Source organism: Lynx canadensis, chromosome F2 (genome assembly GCF_007474595.2).
Source record: "Lynx canadensis isolate LIC74 chromosome F2, mLynCan4.pri.v2, whole genome shotgun sequence".
Lineage (NCBI taxonomy): Eukaryota > Metazoa > Chordata > Mammalia > Carnivora > Felidae > Lynx > Lynx canadensis.
The window spans coordinates 38,138,322-38,163,552 of NC_044320.2; the positions used below are offsets into that span (position 1 = coordinate 38,138,322).

Genomic DNA, 25,231 nt, shown 5'->3' on the forward strand with positions numbered 1-25,231 from the left:
CTTCAGAAAAAACAAAGATCGCAAATAAACAACCCAATGTTATACTTCAAGGAACCAGAAAAAGAACAAACTAAGCCCAAAGACAGCAGAAGGAAAGAAATAACAATGATCAGAGCAAAAATAAGTACAATAAAAACTAGGAAGACGAGAGAAAAAGATCAACAAAATAAATTGGCTTCTTAAAAAGAATTGACAAGCCTTTAGCTAGAAAAGACCAATAAAAAGAATCCAAAATTAAAGAGGACACTTTATAACTGATACCACAGAAATATAAAGGATCATAAGAGACTACTATGAACAATTATACACCAACAAATTGCATAACCTAGAAGGAGTGAATAAATTTCTAAAAACATAACCTAGAAACATAAATCATAAAGAAAATAAAATCTGAATAGACTCACAACTAGTTAGGATGTCTATCAATAATCTAACATGTCCCAAAATTCAGAGGGGAAAATGGCAGCAGAGGAGGAGGACCCAAGGCTCACCTCATCCCACAAATACAACTAAATAACTATCAAATCATCCAAGTGTGCGTTGGTAGTATAGTGGTGAGCCTAGCTGCCTTCCAAATCATCCTAAATACCCAGAAATCAATCTGAAGACTGGCAGAACAAATTCCACAACTAAAAGTAGAAAAGAGGCCACATTGAAAAAGGTAGGAAATACAGATACAGAGTTTGGGAAAGAAATGGATGATAGCCACTGCTGTAGTAGGAAATGAGCCCCAGTTATGGAGAAGGGTAAGAGACAAACAAGCACACAGGGGAGCACAGGAGGAAAATCAATCTCCACAGCAATTAACTTAGAAAGCAAGAGGGCCCAAATTTCTTTGGGTTCTGGCAAGGAGCAGGGCTTAAAGCCTAGAATTTTAAAGGTCAGTGTGCTTGGCTCTGGGATAGCTCAGAGGACACTGAGGCTGCTCTTGGAAAAACAGGCAGGGCAAACAGCCTACAGACATACAGCATGGAAACATCAGATCTCAAGAGTGCCTGGGGCACCCAGTGTGAAGATTAGTTGCTCATCTTGGAGATTGTCCCAGAGAGGCAACATTCAAGGAGACCCCACCAGGAATACAGAGGCTGGCAGGCACCATTTCTCTCCCCTGCCACTCAGCTTGAGCACAGAACCACCTGCAGAAACCAGCTCAGCGCCCACATTCAATACTTAACCCTTACACAAAGCCCCACCCACAACACTTCTGTGCAACCACCCTTCCCAGTTACACTTTCATCAGAGTGGAGGGCCCCCTTCCCCAAAAGACCAGCCCAAACCCCTGCCAACACTGTCTCCTGACTCAGGAATGCTGCAAGTCTTCAGTTCCAGCAGCAGAGGCAACAAGTCTCATTTCAGAGGCAGACCACAGCACACCTCGTTAAAACGCATCATATGCAGGCCAGGGACCAAACACTGACCACGAAAGGCAAAGAGAGAGCCTCTGAAGATGACTGGCCTGAAAGATAAAGCAGCCAGGACTAAACAGCGGAACAAATGAACCATACATTGGAGACATTCCGGGAAGCACCATGCCCTGGGGAACAGGGAATACTATGCAACTGGGCACTACAAAATCTCTTTTTAATAAGGCTTTACCAAAAGAACAGGAGATATAACTGCCTTTCCTAACACACAGAAAAAGGCGCAGAGACTGAGACAAAATGAGAAACCAGAGAAATTCATCCCAACGGAAATAACAAAAGGCCACAGCCTCTGGTCAAAGCAAAACAGAGAAAAGTAACACAGCTAAATAAAAGTATTTAAAGCAATGATCATAAGAATACTCATGGGAGTTAAGAGTAGAGGACATTAGTGAGACCATTAACACAGATATAAGGAATAACATAACAAAGATAAAGGGTACAGTAAGCCAAATGAGAAACACCTGATGTAATGAATGGGCTGGAAGAAGCAAAGGAATGAATGAATGACACAGAAGAAAACTAATAATAGTGATCAAAGTGAATAAGAGAGAAAAAGTAATTACATAAAATGAGAATAGACTTAGGAACCTCAAGTGACTCCACCAAACAATAATATTCATATCACAGGAGAGCCAGAAGAAGAGAGACCAAAGAGGACAGAGAGTTTATTTGATGAAATAATACCAGAATTCTTCCCTAATTTAGGGAAGCAAAAGAGGTCCAGATCAAAGAGGCACAGAGAACACTCAACAAAATCAACAAAAGCAGATCCAAACCAAGATGTATTGTAATTAAGATGGCAAAATATAATAAAGAAATATTAAAAGGACCAAGACAAGGGGCATGTGGCTAGCTCATCTGGTAAAGCATACAAGTCTTGATCTTGGGATTGTCCTGAATTCAAGCCCCATGCTGAGTCTACAGCTTACTTAAATAAAAAAAAGAAACTCTAGGAGCACCTGGGTGGCTCAGGTGGTTAAGCGTCCTACTTTGGTTTCAGCTCAGGTCATGATCTCATGGTTTTGTGGGTTCGAGCCCTACACGGGACTCCATGCTGACAGGGCAGAGCCTGCTTGGAGTTCTCCTCCCTTTCTCTCCACCCCTCCTTTACTCGCACTGTCTCTCTCTCAAAATAAATAAACTTAAAAAAAAAAAACTCTAAAATAACAGCAATACTTATTAAAACAAGAAAGCAGCAAGACAAAAGCAGACAGTTACATACAAAGGAAACCCCAAAACACTATCTGTGGATATTTCAGCAAAAACTTTCTATGGCAGAAAAGAATGGCAAGTTATATTCAAAATACTGAATGGGAAAAACCTGCAGTCAAGAATACTCTATATAGAAAGGCTATGATTTAGAATAGAAGGAAGAGTTTCTCAAACAAAAACTAAAGGAGTTCATGACAACTAAACCAGCCCTACAAGAAATATTAATGAGGAACTCTGGAGTGGAAAGGCCAAAAATGACAGTATGAAGGCAGAAAACACAAAAGCAATAAAAATGAATATTTCTGTAAAATAGCAGTCCAGAAACTCACTAAATAAAAGGATGTAAAATATGACAGCATATACATAAAACGTGACGAGGAGAGGAGTAAAAAATGGGTTCAAACTTCAACACCTATTAACTTAATATAGACTGCTATATGCAGAATATGTTACAGATAAACCTAATGACAACCACCAATCAAGAACTAATAAATATGCAGGGAATAAAAAGGAAAAAAGCCAAATACAGTACTAAGAAAATAATAATAACCAGCAAGCCATGAAATAAAGGATCAGAGAAAAAAATCCTCAGAAACAGCCACAAAACAAGTAGTAAAATAGCAATAAATAGATATCAATAATTACTTTAACTGTAAATGGACCAAACATTCCAAAAGACCCAGGGTGACAGAATGGATAGAAAGAAACCAAGACTCATCTATCCATACAGTGCCTACAAGGGACTCATTTCAGACGTAAAGGCTCCTGCAGATTCAAGTGAGAAGATGGGGAAATATTTATGATGCAAATGCATGTCCAAAAAAAGCCAGAGTGGCAATACTTATAACACACTAAATAGACTTTAAAATAAAACCGTAACAAAAGACAAAAGAGACATTATATAATAACAAAAGGCACAATACGACAAGAAGATCTAACAATTATAAATACTTAAGCCCCTATTATCGAAGCATACAAGTACATAAATATATATAAAACAGTAACAAAGGAACTAATCAATAAAGTTCAAGTATATAAAACAATAATAAAGAAACTAATAGTAGGGAACTTTAATACCCCCACTTACATCAATGGACAAGTCATCTAAATAAAACTCAACAAGGAAACAACACTGAATGACTTTGAATGACAACTGGACCAGACGGATTTAACAAACAGATTGAGAACATTCCATCCTAATACAGCAAAATATGCACTCTTTTCAAGTGCACATGTAACATTCTCCAGAAAAGATCACATATTAGGCCACAAAACAAGCCTCAACAAATTTAAATAGATATAAGTCATACCATGCATCTTTTCTGACCACAACACTATGAAACTAAAAGTCAACCACAAGGAAAAATTTGGAAAAACCACAAATACATGGAGGTTAAATAACATGCTACAAAACAATGAATGGGTCAACCAGGAAATAAAAGAATTAAAAAGTACATGGAAACAAATGAAAACACAATGCCTCAAAAGTTCGGATGCAGCAAAAGCAAATACAGGCCTACCTCAAGAAGCAAAAAAATCTCAACCTAACCTTACACCTAACAGAGCTAGAAAACTTAACCCTACACAAATGAAGCCTAAAGCCAACAGAAGAAGGGATATAAGATGAGAGCAGAAATAAATGATACAGAAACAAAACAAAACAAAATAAACAGAAGAACAGATCAATGAAACTAGGAACTGGTTCTTTGAATAATTAGCCTGACTTATCAAAAGAAAAAAGAAAGGACCCAAATAAATAACATCACAAATGAGACAGGAGAAATAACAATCAAAACCACAGAAATACAATTATAAGAGAATATTATGAAAAATTATATGCCAACAAATTGGACAACCTCAATAAATGAATAAATTCCTTGAAACATGTAAACTACAAAAACTGATACAGGAATAGAAAATTTGAACAGATAACCAGCAAAGAAATAGAATCAGTAAGCAAAAAACTCCCAATAAACAAAAGTCCAGGACTAAATGGCTTCACAAAAGAATTCCATCAAGGGGCACCTGGGTGGCGCAGTCGGTTAAGCGTCCGACTTCAGCCAGGTCACGATCTCGCGGTCCGTGAGTTCGAGCCCCGCGTTGGGCTCTGGGCTGATGGCTCGGAGCCTGGAGCCTGTTTCCGATTCTGTGTCTCCCTCTCTCTCTGCCCCTCCCCCGTTCATGCTCTGTCTCTCTCTGTCCCAAAAATAAATAAATGTTGAAAAAAAAAAATTAAAAAAAAAAAAAAAAAAAATTCCATCAAACATTTTAAAAGGAGTTAATACCGATTCTCAAACTTCTCCGAAAAATAGAAATAGGAAGGAAAACTTCCAAATTCATTCTATAAGGCCAACATTACCCTGATATCAAAACCACATAAACACCACAAAAAAATAAATAAAAAACTACACGCTAATATCTCTGATGAACATAGATACAAAAATCCTCAACAAAATACTAGCAAAACAAATCCAACAATACACTGCAAAAAATCATTAACCAAAAAAGAAAAAAAAAAAAAAAACACAATCAAATGGGATTTATTCATAGCTTGTAAAGGTGGTTCAAAATTTGCAAATCAACGTGATATGTCACATCAATAACAGGGTAAAAACCATATGATCCTTTCAATAGAAGCAGAAAAAGCATATGACAATGCATTGCCACCTTTCATGATAAAAACCATCAAACTTCAACACCTTAACATACCTTAACATAATAAAGGTCATATATGAAAAACCCACAGCTAACAATCATCCACAATGGGGAAAAACTGAGAAGCCTTCCTTAAGATCCAGGAACAAGACAAGGATGGCGATACTCACCACTTTTAATCTACACAGTACTAGAAGTCCTAGCTAAAACAATCAAACAACAAAAATAAAGAGCATCCGAATCAGTAAGAAGAAGTAAAACTCTATTTGCAGATGACATGATATTCTTACAGAAAACTCAAAAAACTCCACCACAAAAAATGTTAGAATACACAAACTCCGTAAAGTCACGGGATATAAAAATCAACATACATTAGCTGCATTTATATATGCCAATAATGAAGCAGCAGAAAGACAAATTATAAAAACAATCTCATTTACAACTGCACCAAAAATAATACCTAGAAATATACCTACCCAAAGAGGTAAAAGACCTGTACTCTGAAACTATGAAACAATGAAGAAAGAAACTGAAGTTGACACAAAGAAATAGAAAGCTGTTCAATGCTCATGGACTGGAAGAATAAATATTGTTAAGTTGTCTATACTAACCAAGTCATCTACAAATTTAATGCAATCCCTATCAACATACCAACAGCATTTTTCACAGTGCTAGAACAAACAATCCTAAAATTTGTACGGAACCACACAAGATCCCAAATAGCCAAAGCAATCTTGAAAAAGAAAAGCAAACCTGGAGGCATCACAATTCCAGACTTCAATTTATATTACAAAGCTGTGGTGATCAAGACAGTATGGCACTGGCATAAAAACAGACAAACAGATGAATGGAACAGAAAACCCAGCAATGAACTCATATAGTCAATCTTCAACAAAGCAGGAAAGAATATCCAATGGAAAAAAAGACAGTCTCTTAAACAAATGGTGCTGGTAAAACTGGACAGCTACATGAAAAAGAATAAAACTGAACCATTCTCTTTTCAAATAGACAGAAATAAACTCAAAATGAATAAAGACCTAAATGTGATACAGGAAACCATAAGAGTCCTGCACAGTGAAGAGAACAATCAACAAAACTAAAAGGCAACCTTCAGTATGAGGAGATATTTGCGAATGACAAATCTGATAAAGGGTCAGTATATAAAATCTATAAAGAACTTATCAAACTCAACACCCCAAAAAATAACAATCCAGTTTAAAAATAGAAGACATAGACAGTTTTCCAAAAAAGACATCCAGATGGCCAAAAGACACATGAAAAAAATGCTCAGTATCACTCATCATCAGGGAAATGCAAATCAAAATACAATAAGATATCACCCTTTACACCTGTCAGAATGGCTAAAATCAACAGCACAACAAACAACAGGTGTTGGTAAGGATGTAGAGAAAGAGGAACCCTCTTGCACTGTTGGTAGGAATGCAAACTGGTGCAGCCACTCTGGACAACAGTATGGAGGTTCCTCAAAAAGTTAAAAATAGAACTACCCCATGATCTAGCAATTGCAGTACTAGGTACTTAAAGAATACAAAAACATGAATTAAAAGGGATATGCACCTCAATATTTATAGCAGTGTTATCTATAATAACCAAATTATGGAAACAACCTAAGTGTCCATCAACAGATGAATAAAGAAGATGTGGGATATACATATGCAATGGAATATTATTTAGCTATAAATAAGAATGAAATCTTGCCACTTACAACAATATAGGTGGAGCTAGAGAATATAATAGCTACGTGAAAGAGGTCAGAGAAAGACAAATACCATATGATTTCACTCATGTGGAATTTAAGAAGGAAAACAAGAAAAGGGGAACAAAAAGGGAAGGACAAACCAAGAAATAGACTCTTAACTGAAGAGAACTGATGGTTACCAGAGGGGAGGTGGATAGGAAAATGGATTAAAGAGTTGATGGGGATTAATAAGTGCACCCGTCATAATCAAAATAAAAAATAAAAACTTTAAAGAAACAAAACAAAGCCCCAAAAAAATACTACACAGGTGAATTATACCAAATATATACAGAAGAATTAATGCCAATCCTTCTCTAACCCTTCAAAAAATCTGAACAGGATGGAATACTTCCAAACTCATTTTAGGAGTCCAGCATTACTGTAATACCAAACCTAGACAAGAACACTGTAAAAAAAAGTATGGCAAGTATCCCTGATGAATAAAGATGTAAAACTTCTCAACAAGAGGGGCGCCCGGGTGGCTTAGTCAGTTAAGCATCCGACTTTGGTTCATGTCATGATATCACAGTTCATGGGTTCAAGTCCCACGTTGGGCTCTGTGCTGGCAGCTGAGAGCCTGGAGCCTGCTTCGGATTCTTTGCCTCCCTCTCTTTCTCTGCCCTTCCCCCACCCGTGCTCAGTCTCTCTCTCTCTCTCATAAAATGAATAAATGTTAAAAAAAAAATTCTCAACAAAATATTAGCAAACTGAATTAAACAGCACATTAAAAAACTCATAGAGCATGATCAAGTGGGATTTATCCCTGGGATGCCACGATGGTTCAATATACACAAACTAATAAATATAATACATCAAATTAACAAATGAAGGATAAAAATCATACCATCTCATTAGGTGCAGAAAAAGCATCTGGCCATAATCAACATCCTTTCATGATAAAAAAAACTCTCAACAAATTAAATATAGAAGGAATGTACTTCAACATAATAAAGGCCATATATGACAACATGACAGCTAATATCATACTCAGTGGTGAAAAGCTGAAACATTTTCCTATAAGAACAGGAATAAGACAGATGCCCACACTCCACCACTCAACATAATTCTGGAAGTATTAGCCAGAACAACTTGGAAATAAGAAGAAATAAAAGGCATCCAACTGGAAAGGGAGCAGTAAAATTATCAGTTTGCAGATGACAGTGTCTTACATATAGGAAATTCTAAACACTCCTACAAAAAAAACTAGTAGGACTAGTAAATTCAGTAAAGTTACAAGATACAAAGTAAATACTATACAAAAATCAGTTGTGTTTCTATAAGCTATTAATGAACTAAAGAGCATTCACATTTATAATAGCATCAAAAAAAAAAAATACCTAAAGTGATCTACAGATTCAATGCTATCCCTATCAAAACTTCAATGGCATTTTCTCACATAAATAGGAAAAACAAATTCATATAGAACCACAAAAAGATCTCAAATAGCCAAAATAATCGTGAGAAAAAAGAACAAAGCTGAAGGAATCACATTTCCTGATTTCAAATATGTTACAAACTATATAGTAATCAAAACAGGAGGTACTAACAATAAAAACAGACACATAGGGGCACCTGGGTGGCTCAGTAGGTTAAGTATCAAGCTTGGACTCAGGTCATGATCTCACTGTTCCTAAGTTCGATCCCCATGTCAGGCTCTGTGCTGACAGTTCAGAACATGAAGCCTGCTTCAGTTTGTGTCTCCCTCCCTCTCTGCTCCTCCTCCACTCATGCTCTGTCTCTCTCTCAAAAATAAAACATTAAAAAAATTTTTTAAAAAGACACATAGATCAATGAAACAGAATTGATAGCCCAGAAATAAACCCATACATATAGGGTCAACTAATCATTAACAAGGGCACCAAGAGCACACAATGGAGAAAGGATAGTCTCTTCAACAAATCATGCTGGGAAATTTGGATATTCATGTACAAAAAAAGAAAGAAGAAAATAGACTACTATCTTATACCAGTTACACAAATTAACTCAAAATGGATTAAAGCCTCAAGTGGAAGACTTGAAACTTCACAAATACTAGAAGAAAACATAAGGGAAAAGGTTCCTTGAAATTGGTCACAGCAATTATTTTTTGGAGACAAGACCAAATGTACAGGCAACAAAAGCAAAAAAAAAAAAAAAAAAAAAAGACCACACACACATACACACAAGTGGGACTACATCATATTAAAAAGCTTCTGTACAGCCAAGGAAACCATAAACAAAATGAAAAGCCAACCTGTGATATGGGAGAATATATATTAGCAAGCCATATATCTGATAAGGGGTTGGTATCAAAATTATGAAAAATCAACTTCTAAACTGTCAAAAAACACTCCAATTAAAAATGAGAAAAGGAACAGAATAAACTTTTTTCTAAATAAGTCACACAAGCCCAGGGCACATGGGTGGCTAAGTCAGTTAAGCATCTGACTTCAGCTCAAGTCTTGATCTCACAGTTCATGAGTTTGAGCCCTGCATCAGGCTCTGTGCTAAGCCGTCAACACAGAGCCTGGCGTTGGCTTCGAATTCTCTGTCTCCCTCTCTCTCTGCCCCTCCCCTGCTCGCAATAAGTATCTCCCAAAAATAAAGAAACATTAAAAAAAAAAAATTAAAAAAAAGTTTGGGTGCCTGGGTGGCTCAGTCGGTTGAGCACCCAACTTTGGCTCAGGTCATGATCTCGCAATCTATGAGTTCAAGCCCCACGTTGGGCTCTGTGCTGACAGCTCAGAACCTGGAGCCTGCTTCAGATTCTGTCTCCATCTCTCTCTGCCCCTCCCCCGCTCTCACTGTGTCTCTCTCTCTCTCAAAAATAAAATAAAAACATTAAAATCTTTTTTAAGTTACACAAGTCCAACAGGTACCTGAAAACACACCGAACGTTAGTAGCCATCAGAAAAATGCAGATCAAAACCATAATAAGGTATCATCTCAAACCTCTTAGGATGGCTATTATCAAATAGACATGAGATAATGAATACTGAAAAAAGGGACCCTTTGTACAATGTTGGTAGTAATGTAAATTGGTATTATCATTATAGAAAACAGTACAGACGTTCCTCAAAAATTTAAAAATAGAACTACCAAACTTAACACTCAAAAAACAAATAATCCAGTGAAGAAATGGGCAGAAGACATGAATAGACACTTCTCCAAAGAAGACGTCCAGATGGCCAACTGACCCATGAAAAAATGCTCAACATCACTCATCATCAGGGAAATACAAATCAAAACCACAATGAAATACCACCTTACACCTGTCAGAATGGCTAATATTAACAATTCAGGCAACAACAGATGTTGGCGAGGATGCAGCGAAAGAGGATCTCTTTTGCATTGTTGGTGGCAATGCAAGCTGGTGCAGCCACTCTGGAAAACAGTATGGAGGTTCCTCAAAAAACTAAAAACAGAACTACCCTACGACCCAGCAACTGCACTACTAGGCGTTTATCCACGGGATACAGGTGTGCTGTTTTGAAGGGACACATGCACTCCCATGTTTATAGCAGCACTATCAACAATAGCCAAAGTATGGAAAAAGCCCAAATGTCCATCGATGGATGAATGGATAAAGATGTGGTATATGTATACAATGGAGTATTACTCAGCAATCAAACAGAATGAAATCTTGCCATTTGCAACTACATGGATGGAACTGGAGGGTATTATGCTAAGTGAAATTAGAGAAAGACAAAAGTCATATGACTTCACTCATATGAGGACTTTAAGAGACAAAACAGATGAACAAAAGGGAAGGGAAACAAAAATAACATAAAAACAGGGAGGGACAAAACACAAGAGAGTCATAAATATGGAGAACAAACTGAGGGTTACTGGAGGGGTTGGGGGAAGGGGGATGGGCTAAATGGGTAAGGGGCACTAAGGAATCTACTCCTGAAATCATTGTTGCACTATATGCTAACTAATTTGGATGTAAATTTAAAAAAATAAAAAATAAAACAAGTTAAAAGAAAAAGAAAAAAAAAGAATGTAGGAGAAAAAAAATAGAACATATTATCCAGCAATCCTACTTCTGGGTATATAACAAAAGAAAACAATATCACTATTTCAAATAGATACCTGTACTCTCATGTTCACTGCAGCATTACTCACAACAGCCAAGATATGGAAATAACCTAAGTGTCCATCAATGGGTGAGTGGGGAAACGGACAGGAGGGAGCGCGCGCGCGCGCACACACACGCGCGCACACACACACACACACACACACACACACACAGGGAAATATTATTCGGCTGTAAAGATACAGAAATCCTGCCATTTGCAACAACATAGATGAAACTGGAAGGCATTGTGCAAAGTGAAATAAGCCAAACAAAAACAAATACGGTGTAGAATCACTATGATTCCACTTAGTGTAATCTAAAAAAAAAATAAAAAAATAAAAACACGTCAAACTCATAGAAACAGTAGAATAACATTTGACAGGTCCCAGGTGAAATGGGCAATATTAGTCAAAGGGTACAAACTCCCACTTACAAGCTGAACACGATCTGAGATTCTAACGTATGGCTTGGTGACGATAGTTAATGATACTATATTATATACTTGAAATTTGCTAAGAGTAGATCTTAAGCATTCTCAGGTTTACAGCAGCACTATTGACAATAGCCAAATTATGGGAGGAGTCCAAATGTCCATTGATGGATGAATGGATAAAGATATGGTATATATATACAATGGAGTACCACTCAGCAATCAAACAGAATGAAATCTTGCCATTCGCAACTATGTGGATGGAACTACAGGCTATTATGCTCAGTGAAACTAGTCAGCCAGAGAAAGACAAGTATCTTATGACTTCATTCATATGAGGACTTTACGACACAAAACAGATGACCATAAGGGAAGGAAAGCAAAAATGTAAAAACAGGGAGGGGAACAAAACATAAGAAACTCTTTAAATATAGAGAACAAACAGAGGGTTAGTGGAGGCATTTGAGAGGGGGGATGGGCTAAATGGGTAAGGGGTTATTAAGCAATCTACTCCTGAAATCATTGTTGCACTATAAACTAACTTGGATGTAAATTAAAAAATAAATTTTTTTTAAAAAGCACATAAACAAAAAGCTTTGTTCCTTTTCACTAGTTTTTACTAATATTTTAAAGTTTTGGTTTAGATAAAAAGATTTTAAGGTTTTTTTTATGAGAAGTATTCTGTAAACAGACTTGAAGATGGTTACATTTATCAGGTCAAAAGATTTTAAGTTTTTCTTTTCTTACATTCTAGGTGATCGAAAGATCAGAATAAATAAGTTCTTTAAAAACAAATTTACTACTACTCTCTTCAAGCTGAAGAAGCCTTTTTTATAAGACTTACTAATACAATGAGCAAAGAAAGCATATACACTAGAATAAGAACTATGTAGCAAGTTTTGCCCTATTTTACAGATGAGACCCACAGAGGCTAAAAAGCAAGAAGATGCAAAAGGATAGGAGCATTTAGTTAATGCTGGATCCACAGGTATTTCTATGATTACACTAGAGTGAGCTAGTTAAACAAATCAGTCCTGGACCACTGACGATATGTCATGAATAAATTTCTGTAAGGTCCAAAACAAAAACAACAGTTCACAAGTAACAAAATCTGAAGAATCTAAAAGGTGGGTATGATGACAGATGTCTCTCAGAGTAAAGTTAAATATTCTCAGTGAAATATCTATCTGTCAAAAATAATTCAGTGTGGACATAAAGGTGGCCTTTATTTTACCTAACACAACAATTTGGGTCACCTTGTCAATGAAAAAAAATCTCTATAAAACTACTTACAGACACATGTTAAGGCATTATATTGTAACTATTATCACTAGAGTCACCCTCAATCATAATGAATCTCTGTTTCTAAGTCTCCTTAGAAGATTATACAGATATCTTGGCAATGCTTTTCAAGGCACTGATGGACAGGAAATCAACAAATGTTGGTAGAATTAAATTGAACTTTACAAACTAGGCGTGCCTTCTTACCAAGGCATTTAGCAATATTATATTTTTATAATGACCTTTTCAGAATTAGACCTCAGATTTCTAACTTTTAAATTGTATTTTATTACATTCTCAAATATCAATAGTATTTTTAACAGATTCATATCTAGAACTCTAAACAATCCCTTCATTTACCCAACCATCACACACTAATTGTATTTACAAAGTATTTTCTTCATTTTGATTCTACAATGTAATAACTTGAAATAATTTAATATGGGCTCATTCAGTCTTATTAGTACATGTGTAATTTTTAACTTAATTTCCTACTACACTAGACAAAACTTAAAACAGGAAAATAAAGTGTTTAAAAATATGTTTCATGTATACTGTCTTCCTGAAAAATTAATTCCAATCACTAACCTAAGTATTACTCTCTGGGGATGTACACTACTGAATAATTTGTCCAAATGTGAACCATAATTTTCAAAAATCCTTTCTACCTCAAAATTTTAAACATCTGCAAAAAATACTTATTTTGAGAGTAGTTTACATTCATGACACTTGACCTTTTGCTGTACACACCACAAAATTCAAGTCTCAAATACCATGCAAGCAGGAAATCTGATCATTCCTGCAGTAGCCATCTGCATGGTCCAATATCAAATATTAGTTCTAGGTTACACTAAGTCATGTGTTACAAATCTTTTCTGCAGTCTCTATAATTAGTTGTAATTTGCCTCTTTTAAAATGTGTTTCTTATGGGACATCTGGCCTTGAAACTTCCACCTTCCCATTGAAAAAAATAGTGTCTGGATTTTCTTTTTCTCTTAATATGGAGCACTCCATGGGTGGTATAACCAAGTCCAGACTTTAAAAAAAAAAAAAATGTAAATTCCAGGAACAGATGATGATTAAGAACCATTTGAGAATTACCAAATATAAATGTAAAATAAAACTTTTGCTGTAATATAACTATCTCACAGATTTCTAAATCAATCTCCCATGTATTTTAAGTTTACAAAATAAATTCTCATGGGACTATAACATCGGTCTACTTACTTCCAGAAACTATATCAGTTAAATTGGATAATAAAAGATTTGGAATCAAAGATTTCATACAAGGAAAAAAAGATGAGCCTAGTGGGTTGATATGAAACTCAAAGTATCTTCTTAAAATAGGAAATGATTTTAACATCATAAATAACCTTAATTTCACAGATGCCGGAGTTATATTTAGGATACACTAAGATTGCCTTAATGTTTAATAAATTAGTAATTTAAGTGTAACAATTTAATAATACTCATCAACTCATTTGGTTCTAGAAAACATTTTTATTTTTTTTTTAACATTTATGTTTGGGAGAGAGAGCACGCGCATGTGCGTGCGAGATAGGGAGAGGCAGAGAGAGAACTCCAGGCTCCAGGCTCTGAGCTGTCAGCACAGAGCCCGATGCAGTGCTCGAACTCATGAACTCTGAGATCCTGACCTGAGCCAAAGTCAGACGCTTAACCAACTGAGCCACCCAGGCACCCCTAAAAAGCATTTTTTAAACCTGAAAGTAAAATATGAGCTAAGGAAAAAGTAATAAAAATAAAAGACACTACTTTTATGTAAGATGAAAATTAAAAAATTTATAATATGTTGCTATCAGACTTATTAGCTTTCCAGATTAATTTTTGCTAGAAACTGTAAAAGTATTACACTTTTACAAGAAAGAAAAAAACTATTAAAAATAAATGTAACATGGGTCAAAGAAAAGGTAAGTCAGAAAAACAAAAAAGAAAACAAAGAATCAGTTTCTGATGCCAAAACTTCAAAGAAATTTGACAGGTTTCTTAAATTCCACGTATGAGTGAAATCATATGATATTTGCCTTTCTTTGACTTATTTTGTTTAGCATAATACTCTTTAGTTCTATCCATATCATTGCAAATGGCAAGATTTCATTCTTTCTTATGGCTAAGATTCCATAGTATATATACACCACAGCTTCTTTATCCATTCAAACCAGCAAAGGGGGAGAGAGAGAGAGAGAGACAGAGAGAGATAGACAGAGAGAGAGAGACAGAGAGAGAGAGACAGAGAGAGAGAAAGAGAGAGGCAAACCAAGAAAAAGATTTTAAAATATAGAGAACAGTTACCAGAGGGGAGGTGGGAGTGGAGACGGGTGAAATAGGTGATGGGGATTAAGGAATGCACTTGGGGAGCACATGGTGTGGTATGTAAGTGTTAAACACTATATTGTACACCTGAAACTAACGTAACACTGTACATTAACCAACTGGAATTAAACTAAAAACTTAAAAATTTTGACATGAAGGTAAATTCAAAATATTTTCATCTCAAAAAATGAGAAATTTTAATCTCATTTAGAAATGTCATGTAAACAAAAAAATTATACAGGTCTTTAGCAAAAATTCAAAAACCTTCACCTAAAAATTGAACACATTGTGGGACACAATGAAGTCCCACTTTTAGTCGATACAGATAAGCCATCTACATGATCCCTATGATAGTTATGATTACATTAAGTAAAATTAGTATGAAAATATCCATTAGAATGTTTATCCAAATTTAAGACAACCTTTCATAGTTACTTGTGACTTTACAATATGTTACTTTAATAAGCATGTGAGAAACAGTTAAGTATATGTAAGCTTTAGATAAAGACATATCAAACACCAATACCTATTAAAATTGGTTAACATAAACAACTAGATTCAATAACTTCTTACCTGTATTCCATCTTTAAGTTTCAAAATGCATTCCATTGTATTGATGGTAATTACCACTGGTTCTGAACCAAGCTTTGTCCATGGTACATGGATCCTCAACTCATGAATATGTCCACTTAAAAAAGTGAATGGTAATTTCAATTCCTTAAAACAAAATATTAAAGGTTAGTAAGTGCTTAATTTTTTCATTCTAATATCCAAATTACTTTCTGAAAAGAGAAATGAGGTTTCTAAAACAAAAACATTTTCAGAAATATTATTCAACAAAAAGCACCAAATAGTTTGTTAAACTATAGTTAAAGATACAACACAAAAATGTATTGTACAAGTTACTTTTAATAAGCTGCTTAACCTGCCTAGGTCTCCATTTCTTTTTCTTTTGAATGGATATAATATACAATACATGGTACATAATAAAGTTTCATATATGGTAGTGGCTGTAATAGTCTTAACAGACAGCATTAATTGAGATAACTGAATGGCATATTGTTTAAAATCTCCATCTAAAAAATATGTATTTAAAATGTGTTTTAAACAAAACAGGATCGTAAGGCAAGTTAAAAGGGTATGGAGGGAGCCGAGTTAGAAATAGGAGAGTGACCTAAAAAACAAGTGACTAACCTTGAAAAATAAAAAGTATTGAGCTTTATCCAATTAAAGATTGTACCTAGATACTATCTGGTCATAAAATTTAAATGTTTTCTGACTGGTTTCATTATTAGAAAAAAGGTTACAAATGAAAACATAAATGTCACCATAATCACTATATATCAGTAATTTGTTTCACTGATAAAATTTTTGTTACAAATCAACAAAGGAAAAAAATAAATTGTAGATTATAATTCAATCACATTTTCCCGTTATTTTAATTCTATTTGTGAAAGTTAAGATATACGTTATTCATTCATCCAACAATTGCCCACCTACTTAGTTTAGCAACATAGTTAGCAATACAGTTAAACCTAAGCAGTATGGCAAACCACTGGGCAACTTGTTTAATGTATCTGTGTCACAGTTTCTTTATCTGTAAAATTCAGACAACAGTATCACTGAGGATGAAATGAACTTACATAAAGTGCTTAGAATATTATCTTCCTCAAAGAGCAATTATTATAAAAAAGGTAACAACAAATGTGTAGGCCTCATGTATGTCCTCATAAGTATTTTTTCTTGCAAGAGCACAATACTAAAAATCCATTTCCACATTATTCTAGTGGTGTGTCACAATTTAAGTATTTGCCATTATTACATTAATTTGAAAGATGCAGTAGTTTCAAGTAAAAATCAACTGGCACATATATTTTGATCAGTGTCTGTAACAAAACAATGTTTACCAAGCACTTACTATATACCAAGCACTTTACCTGCATACAATTATTTAATCCTTAAAAGAGCCCTAAAAGGTAAATACTATTATTCTACCAATTTTACAGATAAACAATCTGAGGCATTTAAAGGTCAAATAACTGCCCAAAATGACACATTCTGGAAAATCAGGACTCAAAACTGGAAAATATGATGTCCTTGCTCTTCACTACAACTATACTGCATCTATACTTCCATTATGAGCACTTAATACTCTCCATTCGCTATGCACCTACTTGGACAATGAGCCCATGATATTGCCATCTCTACCACTTTCTCATGTGTATAACAATGATACATTTGTGAAATGGCTACCAAAGTTGCAGTTTATGGGTACAAATTGGGTTTTCTCAGGAAGAAATTTAAAAAGCACAGGAATCAAGAAGTCAGATCATCAGAATGCTACTAATCAACTTAACTACTATCTAAACACTAACACAAGAGGCAGCATTCTATATTTGAACATGGAATTTTAAACCATATCACCCATGTTGGAAATCCAGTTGAAGTCAAACATTTATTAATCATCTGACCATAAGCAAGATCATTTCCATTTCCTCAGAGTTGTGATAAATAAATGAGAATACATTTATGTCTCATAGAAGACAAAACACAAATATTGTTATAACAGACCATCTTTTTTTTTTTTTAACATTTATTTTTGAGACAGAGAGAGACAGAGCATGAATGGGGGAGGGGCAGAGAGAGAGGGAGACACAGAATCTGAAGCAGGCTCCAGGCTCTGAGCCATCAGCCCAGAGCCCGACGCGGGGCTCGAACTCATGGACCGCGAGATCATGACCTGAGTTGAAGTCAGACGCTTAACCGACTGAGCCACCCAGGCGCCCCAGACCATCCTTAATGTAACTATATAAACAATTTTCATTCCTTTTACTTCAAGATATATAGTACAACTTTAAAATATTTTATTCACTTATAACCATTAAGAAATACATGGTGAAAAACATTCCTAAAACCAGAACATCTGTGACTGCACAAAGTTTATTAGTAACAAAGAATTTAAGAAGGGGGTTGAATTGTTCTCAAAAACCTAATTCTAGGTGGGCTATCACAAAATATTCTAAAAGAAAACAGATATACTTTAAATTTAACAAACAACAAAAGCAAATATAGACAAATCTTAAAAACCTTCAGGCAGCAAAGAAAACATTCAAGAGAGTGAAAAAGCAACATATTGAATGGGAGAAACTATTTGCAAACCATGTTATCTAATGAAGGGTTAGTATCTGAAACAACAAAAAGTAATCAATCTAAAAATGGGTAGGGGTGCCTGGGTGGCTCAGTCAGTTGAGCATCTGTCTTGGGCTGAGGACATGATCTTGCAGTTTGTGAGCTGGAGCCCTGCATTGGGCTCTCTGATGTCAGCGCGGACCCTGCTATGGATCTTCTGTCCGCCTCTCTCTGCCTCTCTCTCAGAAATAAATATTTAAAAAATAAAAACTTAAAAAAAAATTTTTTAATGGCTAAATGACTGGGGTACCTGGGTGGGTCAGTCAGTCAAGCTGATACTTGATCTCAGCTCAGGTCATGGTCTCACAGTTTGTGGAATTGAGCCTCACATCAGGCTCTATGCTCATGGCACTGAGCCTGCTTGGGATTCTCTCTCCCTCTCTCTCTGCCCCTCCTCTTCTCACTCTCTTTCAAAATAAATATTTTTTTTAAATGGGCAAATGACTGAATAGACATAGAATACAATACAAACAGCCAACTAGTACAACATATGAAAAGATGCTCAATATCACTAATCAGGAAAATGTAAATCAAAACCACAATGACCTACCATCTCACACCTATTAGAATAACCACTATCAAAAAACAAAACGTAACAAGGGCTAACAAGTATGTGGACAAATTGGAACTTTTATGCCCTATTGGAGGAAATGTAAAGTGATGTAGCCACTAAAGAAAACATTATGAAAGTTCCTCAAAAAATTAAAAATAGAGCTTCCATCAAAAACCAGTTCTGAGTATATACCAAAAAGAACTGAAAGCAGGATCTCAAAAAGATATTTGCACAACCATGTTCACTGCAGCATTATTCACAATAGTCAAAAGGTGCAAGCAGTCTAAATATCCACTGAAAGATAAATGGATAATGAAAATGTGGTATATAGAATCAAATATTATCTTTAAAAGAGGAAATTCTGTCTTGTGCTACAACGTGAACATGTTGAAGACATTATGCTAACTGAAATAAGCCAGTCACAAAAAGACAAACATTGTAGGTTTCTATTTATATAAAGTATCTAAAGCAGTCAAAATCTTAGAAAGTGAAATCATGATTGCCAGAGGCTGCAAGGGTATGGGGAGGAAAATGTAAATTGTTGTTAAATGGTTATAGAGTTTTAAGTTTTGAAAGATGAAAAAGTTATAGAGATCTGTTCAACAATGTGCATATAGTTAATTAACACTGTAATACTTAAAAATGGTTAAGATGGTAAATTTTTTGTTAGATGCTTTTTACTACAAAATAAAAATGAATACAGGACAGGACTTCAAGAATTCCGAGTTAGGAAGCTGGCAAATCCTCTTTCCAAAAAGCAATGACAAAACTGGACAAAGTTGTTAAAAATAACGGAAAATCAAGGGCAATAGTTAAGTCTAGCCTCAGGTCACAATATTTGTTGGTACAAGCAACAAAACAGCAGACTTGCCAGAAAATTAAGATAGAGATCGTGAGAACAAAATAGCCAAAGATGGCCTAGCTATGATTTCACATATCCCTGATAGTCTGGAAAGCTACCTGCATTTGCCCCATTGTGCTTACTCAGAGGAAAGGGAACTAACAAGCTATTCACTCATGGTTGACCAAGAGGCTGTGTAAATCCAGTAAGTTAAAAATATATAGGTATGGATATATATATACACACACACATCTATATATATCTATATATACACGTCCATATGTCGATGTGTGTATATATACGTCCATATGTCGACGTGTGTACATACACGTCCATATATCGATGTGTGTATATATATGTCCATATATCGATGTATATATATATGTCCATATATGGATATATATATATATCCATATACTGATATATAGATAGATGGGTCAGACTTATAAACTCCCTAAATTGAGAACATTATCCAGTCTATGCATATGTCCCATGACAAAGAGTGAAAGACTTACTGGTTCAATGGTTTAAAAAGCCTCTAGCCAATCACTAGCTGATGACTAAGTTATAGTGACCCAGAGTAATCCCTAGAAAGCCAGAGTTGAAAACACAAAGAATTGGGGGATGGGGAGAGGAAAAATATCAACCTTACAGGCCACACATTACAGGGGCAACACCACAAATGTAGTTCAGGCAAGTCACTGAAGAAATAAACCAACAACACAAGAGATAGAGGAAATCAGAATTCAGAGTTGCTACAACTTGTTATCTAAAATGCTCAGTTTTCAACAAAAAACTATGAAACATGAAAAGTATACAAAGTAAATAGAAGCCGTCTCTGAAGGTAGTCAACTAAAGGACTTAGTTCACAAAAACTTCAAAACATCTATTATAAATGTTAAAAAAAAAAAAAGAGGAAACCATATTTAAATAATTCAAGGAACATAAGACAATGGTTCATCAAATAGAAAATATCAATGAGACAGAAATGACCAAGAAGAACCAAGTGGAAATTAAGGAATTGAAAAGTACAATAAATTAAATCAAAAATTCACTAAAAAAAACTCACAATAGGCAAAAAAAACAAAAAAACAGAAAATCCACACCCAGACACACCACAGTGAAAATGTTGACAGCCAGACACAAAAAGAAAATCTTGAAATGAGACAAAAAATAGCTAACTTCTCGTTACAAACAATAATGGCAAGATGGTAGTCGGAGGAAATTTAAAAAAGCAAAAAACAAAAAACAAAAACAAAAACCTGTCAACCAAGAATTCTATATCCAGCAAAAGTATTCTTCAAAAGTGCAGGCAAAATAAAGGAATACCAAATAAACAAAGACTCTGCTAATTCATTGCTAACAAAATACTAGAATTTCATCAGACTGAAAAGGAAGAACACCAAATGGTAATTCAAATCCACACAAAAAGCATCAATGAATGTTATTTTACATAGATAATTATTAAAGGACAGTATAAGTCTAGATTTCTCCTGATGTAACAGGCCATTCCCTAAAACATAATTATAAAATTGTACTATTGAAATTAGAATAACACAAAGATGCAATTCATAAGACAACAATACAAAGAAGAGGGAAGAAATGGAGCTATAATGGAAAAAGTTTGTGTTTTAATATAACAAATTTAGCATTAATTTCAAGTAGACTGTTAAAAAATGGATGCATATTGAAATCCTTTGAGCAACTACTAGGAACAAAAAATAATGTGAAAATTAAAGGAATTAAAATCAAACACTAAAAAATATCTACTTAAAGTAGTAAAGAGGGCTCCTGGGTGGCTCATTCAGACAAGTGTCCAACTCTCGATTTCAGCTCAGGTCATGATCTCATGGTTTGTGAGATTGAGCCCCATATCAGGCTCTGCACTGACAGCACAGAGCCTGCTTGGGAGGCTCTCTCTCTGTCCTTCACCTGCTTGTGCTCTCACTCTCTCTTTCAAACACTTAAAATAGTGAAGAATATGAGAAAAACAAAAAAGACACAAGACACATTGAAAATAGCAAAATGGTAAGTGGGAATCCAACCATGTGATTAAAAACATTAAATGTGGCAATATTAAACACTCTAACAAACGCAAAGACTGTCAGACTGGATTTTTAAAAAGATCCAACTACATGTTCTCTTCAAGAGATATACTTTAGGAGCACCTGGGTGGCTCACTTGGTTGAGAATCCAACTCTAGATTTTGGCTCAGGTCATGATCCCAGAGTTGTGGGATCAAGCCCCAGTTCAGGCTCTGTCCCTGGCGTGAAGCTTGCTGAAGATTCTCTCTCTCTCCCTCCCCCCCTCCCCAAATCATACATGCTTGCTCTACAAAAATAACTTAAAAAGAGAGACATACTTTGGATTCAAAAATAGGTTGACAATTAAAAAAAAAAAAAAAAGGTTTTTAACAGATAATTTTTTTTTTTTTATAGATACACTGGGGATTGCCAGAGGCATAGAGTGATAGAGTGGAGGGGAGGCAAAATAGGTGAAAGGGGCCAAAAGGTACAAACTTTCAGTTATGTAATAAATAAGTCATGGGGCTGTAATGTACAGCATGGTGACTTTAATGATACTGAACTGTATATCTGAAAGTTGCTGAAAAAGTAAACCTTAAGTTCTCATTACAAAAAAAAAAATTGTCAACTATGTATAGGGTGACAAATGTTAACTACACTTATTGGGGTAATTGGTCTTTTTGGAATATATAAAAATATCAATGGCACCTGGGTGGCTCAGTTAAGTATCTGACTCTTGATTTTCATTCAGGTCATGATCTCACAGCAGTGAGATCAAGCCCCATGTCAGGCTCTATGCTGGGTGTATAGCCTGCTTAAGATTCTCTCTCCTCCCACCCACCCCCCCCCCCGCCGCCCCTCCCCTGTTCACTTGCTCTCTCAAAAAAAAAAAAAAAAAAATCGAATCATTATGCAGTACACCTACTATTACACTGTGATGTCAATTATCCCTCAATCAAAAAACAGAAATTGGGAGTGCCTGGGTGGCTCAGTCAGTTAAGCGTCCAGTTTCAGGCTCAGGTTATAATCTCATGGTTCATGAGTTCAAGCCCCATGTCAGGCTCTGTGCTGACAGCACAGATTCTGACCTGCTTCAGAATCTGGGTCTCCCTCTCTCTCTCTGCCTCTCCCCTGCTCACACTCTCGCTCTCTCTCTCTCAAAAATAAACATTAAAAAAACAACAACAGTAAATTAGACTCCAAGGAAGTCATGTGATCTAGTTTCTTGCCTGGAATACCTGAAATCAGGACATTTTCTTGCTATTTAGGGAAACGGTATAGATTCTCTTTTAGGCATACACAGTATTTTCATTTCTATGATCTTAGTTTCCAGCAGTGTTTCCGTCTCCCTGTTTTTCATATGACTATTTTCCACTGTGAAAATTTTATCCCAGTCATGGCCTGAAATTGCAATGAACAAAATAAAATTTGAAAAGAGGTAGTTAAAGCTAAATAACATGCCAGTAAAACTTTTAAAGAGATGGTACCAGGCATGAACACAAAAATATAAGACAATTAAAATTCAGTGTATTAGGGAAAAAATATATATATTCATATATATACTCACATATACATTCTCATATATACTCATATATATATTCACATATACTCATATAACCTACAAATATACATATATATTCATATATGTATAATGCAAACAGCAACCACAGTACAGCTGGAGTAATTACATTTTATCAAACAAAACAGACTTTGAGAAAAAAATTATTAGAGATAACACAAGATACTTGATAATGATACAGGGGTCTGTAAAACAGATGTGAGCATAGCAACAGAACCCCAAAATACATAAAACAAAAACAAACAAAAGTAAAAAGAAAAGAAAAATAGTTTAACAATTGTAGACTTTAATAATCACTCACAATAGAAAGAAAAAAATCAATCCAGATATGGAACACTTGAACAATACTATCAACCAGTTAAACCTGCAATCTATAAACCACTCCATCCAGCAAATGCAAGAATACACATTCATTTCAAGGAAAATCAGAAAGCATCTGTGCTAAATGAACATACAACATACAAAAATTTATGGGATGCAGCTAAAGACATTTGTAGCTGTAAATGCCTATAAGAACTACCTCAAACCAATAACCTACACTTCTACCTGAAATAGTAGAAAAACAAGCTAAACCGAGGTAAACTAAATAAGTTAACCCAAACTAAACAAGAAAAAAAAAAAAAAATAAGACCACGATAGGCAGGGAAGTGGGAGGGCATATGCAGTCAAAGTGTTGTAAGATTGTTCAGGAAATGGTAAAAGTACTAAGACTCTAATAAGTCAAATATGCATTTTGTAACCTTTAGGGTAAGCAACTGAAGCAATTCTTAAAACAGTATGATTAAAAAGACTAAAGCAAGAATAACTAGCATGAAAGATGGACACATTTCAGAATGGTTCTTAAGTATGTTGAAAAATAAGAGATCACTTAAATTTGTGTACACTTAATTTCTAGATATACAAGGTGGAAGTTGACAAAACTAAGAAGAAAAATAGATAAATACATAATCATAGTTGGAGATGTTAACATACCTCTCTAACTGATAGAACAAGCACACATGAAAATCCACATGGATTTACAAGATTTTAAGAACTCATTAACCAATTTGAAGTAAATGACATTTATGGAAAAATACAGCAACAACTGCAGAATACACACTTTTTAATCACCTGTACATGGAACAATTACAAAACCAGACCATACAATAATTCATAAAGTATAATGGATTAACCTGATATAGAGACTATGCTGACAACACTGGAATTAAACTAGAAATCAGTAACAAAGATAATTAGCAATTCCCCAAAGGTTTGGAAATTAAGCAACACACTTCTAAATAACCCATGGATCAAAGAAAGTCAAAATGGAAATTAAAAATTTTTTGAATAATGAAAAACACAAAACTCTGTTATGTAACGCTAAATAGATGGTAAAGGGAAAAAAGTCTATAGCATTAAATGCATATATTTCAACAGAAAAAGGTAGAAGAAGAAGGAAAAAAAAAAAAATCAATGACCAAAGTTTTCATCTCAGGCGCTAGAGAAAACAACAGAAGATCAACTCCAAAGAAAGTGGAATGGAAAACAAATGCCAAAATAAAAAATTCCATGACAAAAGACAGCAGAAAAAAGAAAATTAGAAAAATCGAAGTTAGTTCTATGTAGATAAAATTAATAAAATCCCAGCAATACTGATGAAGAAAATGCAAATCACCAGTATCACAAAGGAAAAAAGGATATCACAACAGATCCTAGATATTTTTTTAAAAATGAGTCAACTTTAAACTGGACCAAAAAGCCAACTCTATGGTTTTACATATGACAATTTTGATCAGGGGCTGGGAAACTTTTTCAGTAAGGCCCAGATAGCAAATATTTTAAGTGTTTGCAAGCCATGCACCCTCTGTCCCATCTACTCACAACTGCCATTTTAGTTTTGCAAAAGCAGCCACA

The 25,231-nt window shown here is 35.0% G+C and overlaps 1 protein-coding gene across 1 annotated transcript in view; it reads right to left on the reverse strand.

Annotated features, from left to right (window-relative positions):
• The window catches only part of VPS13B (vacuolar protein sorting 13 homolog B), an 820,834-nt gene that overhangs the window by 779,457 nt on the left and 16,146 nt on the right, over positions 1 to 25,231 (reverse strand). Inside the window, exon 3 of the mRNA XM_030304021.2 lies at positions 15,726 to 15,869. The gene's annotated coding sequence lies outside the window, so the exon portion shown is untranslated. The remainder of the gene's footprint in view (positions 1 to 15,725; positions 15,870 to 25,231) is intronic.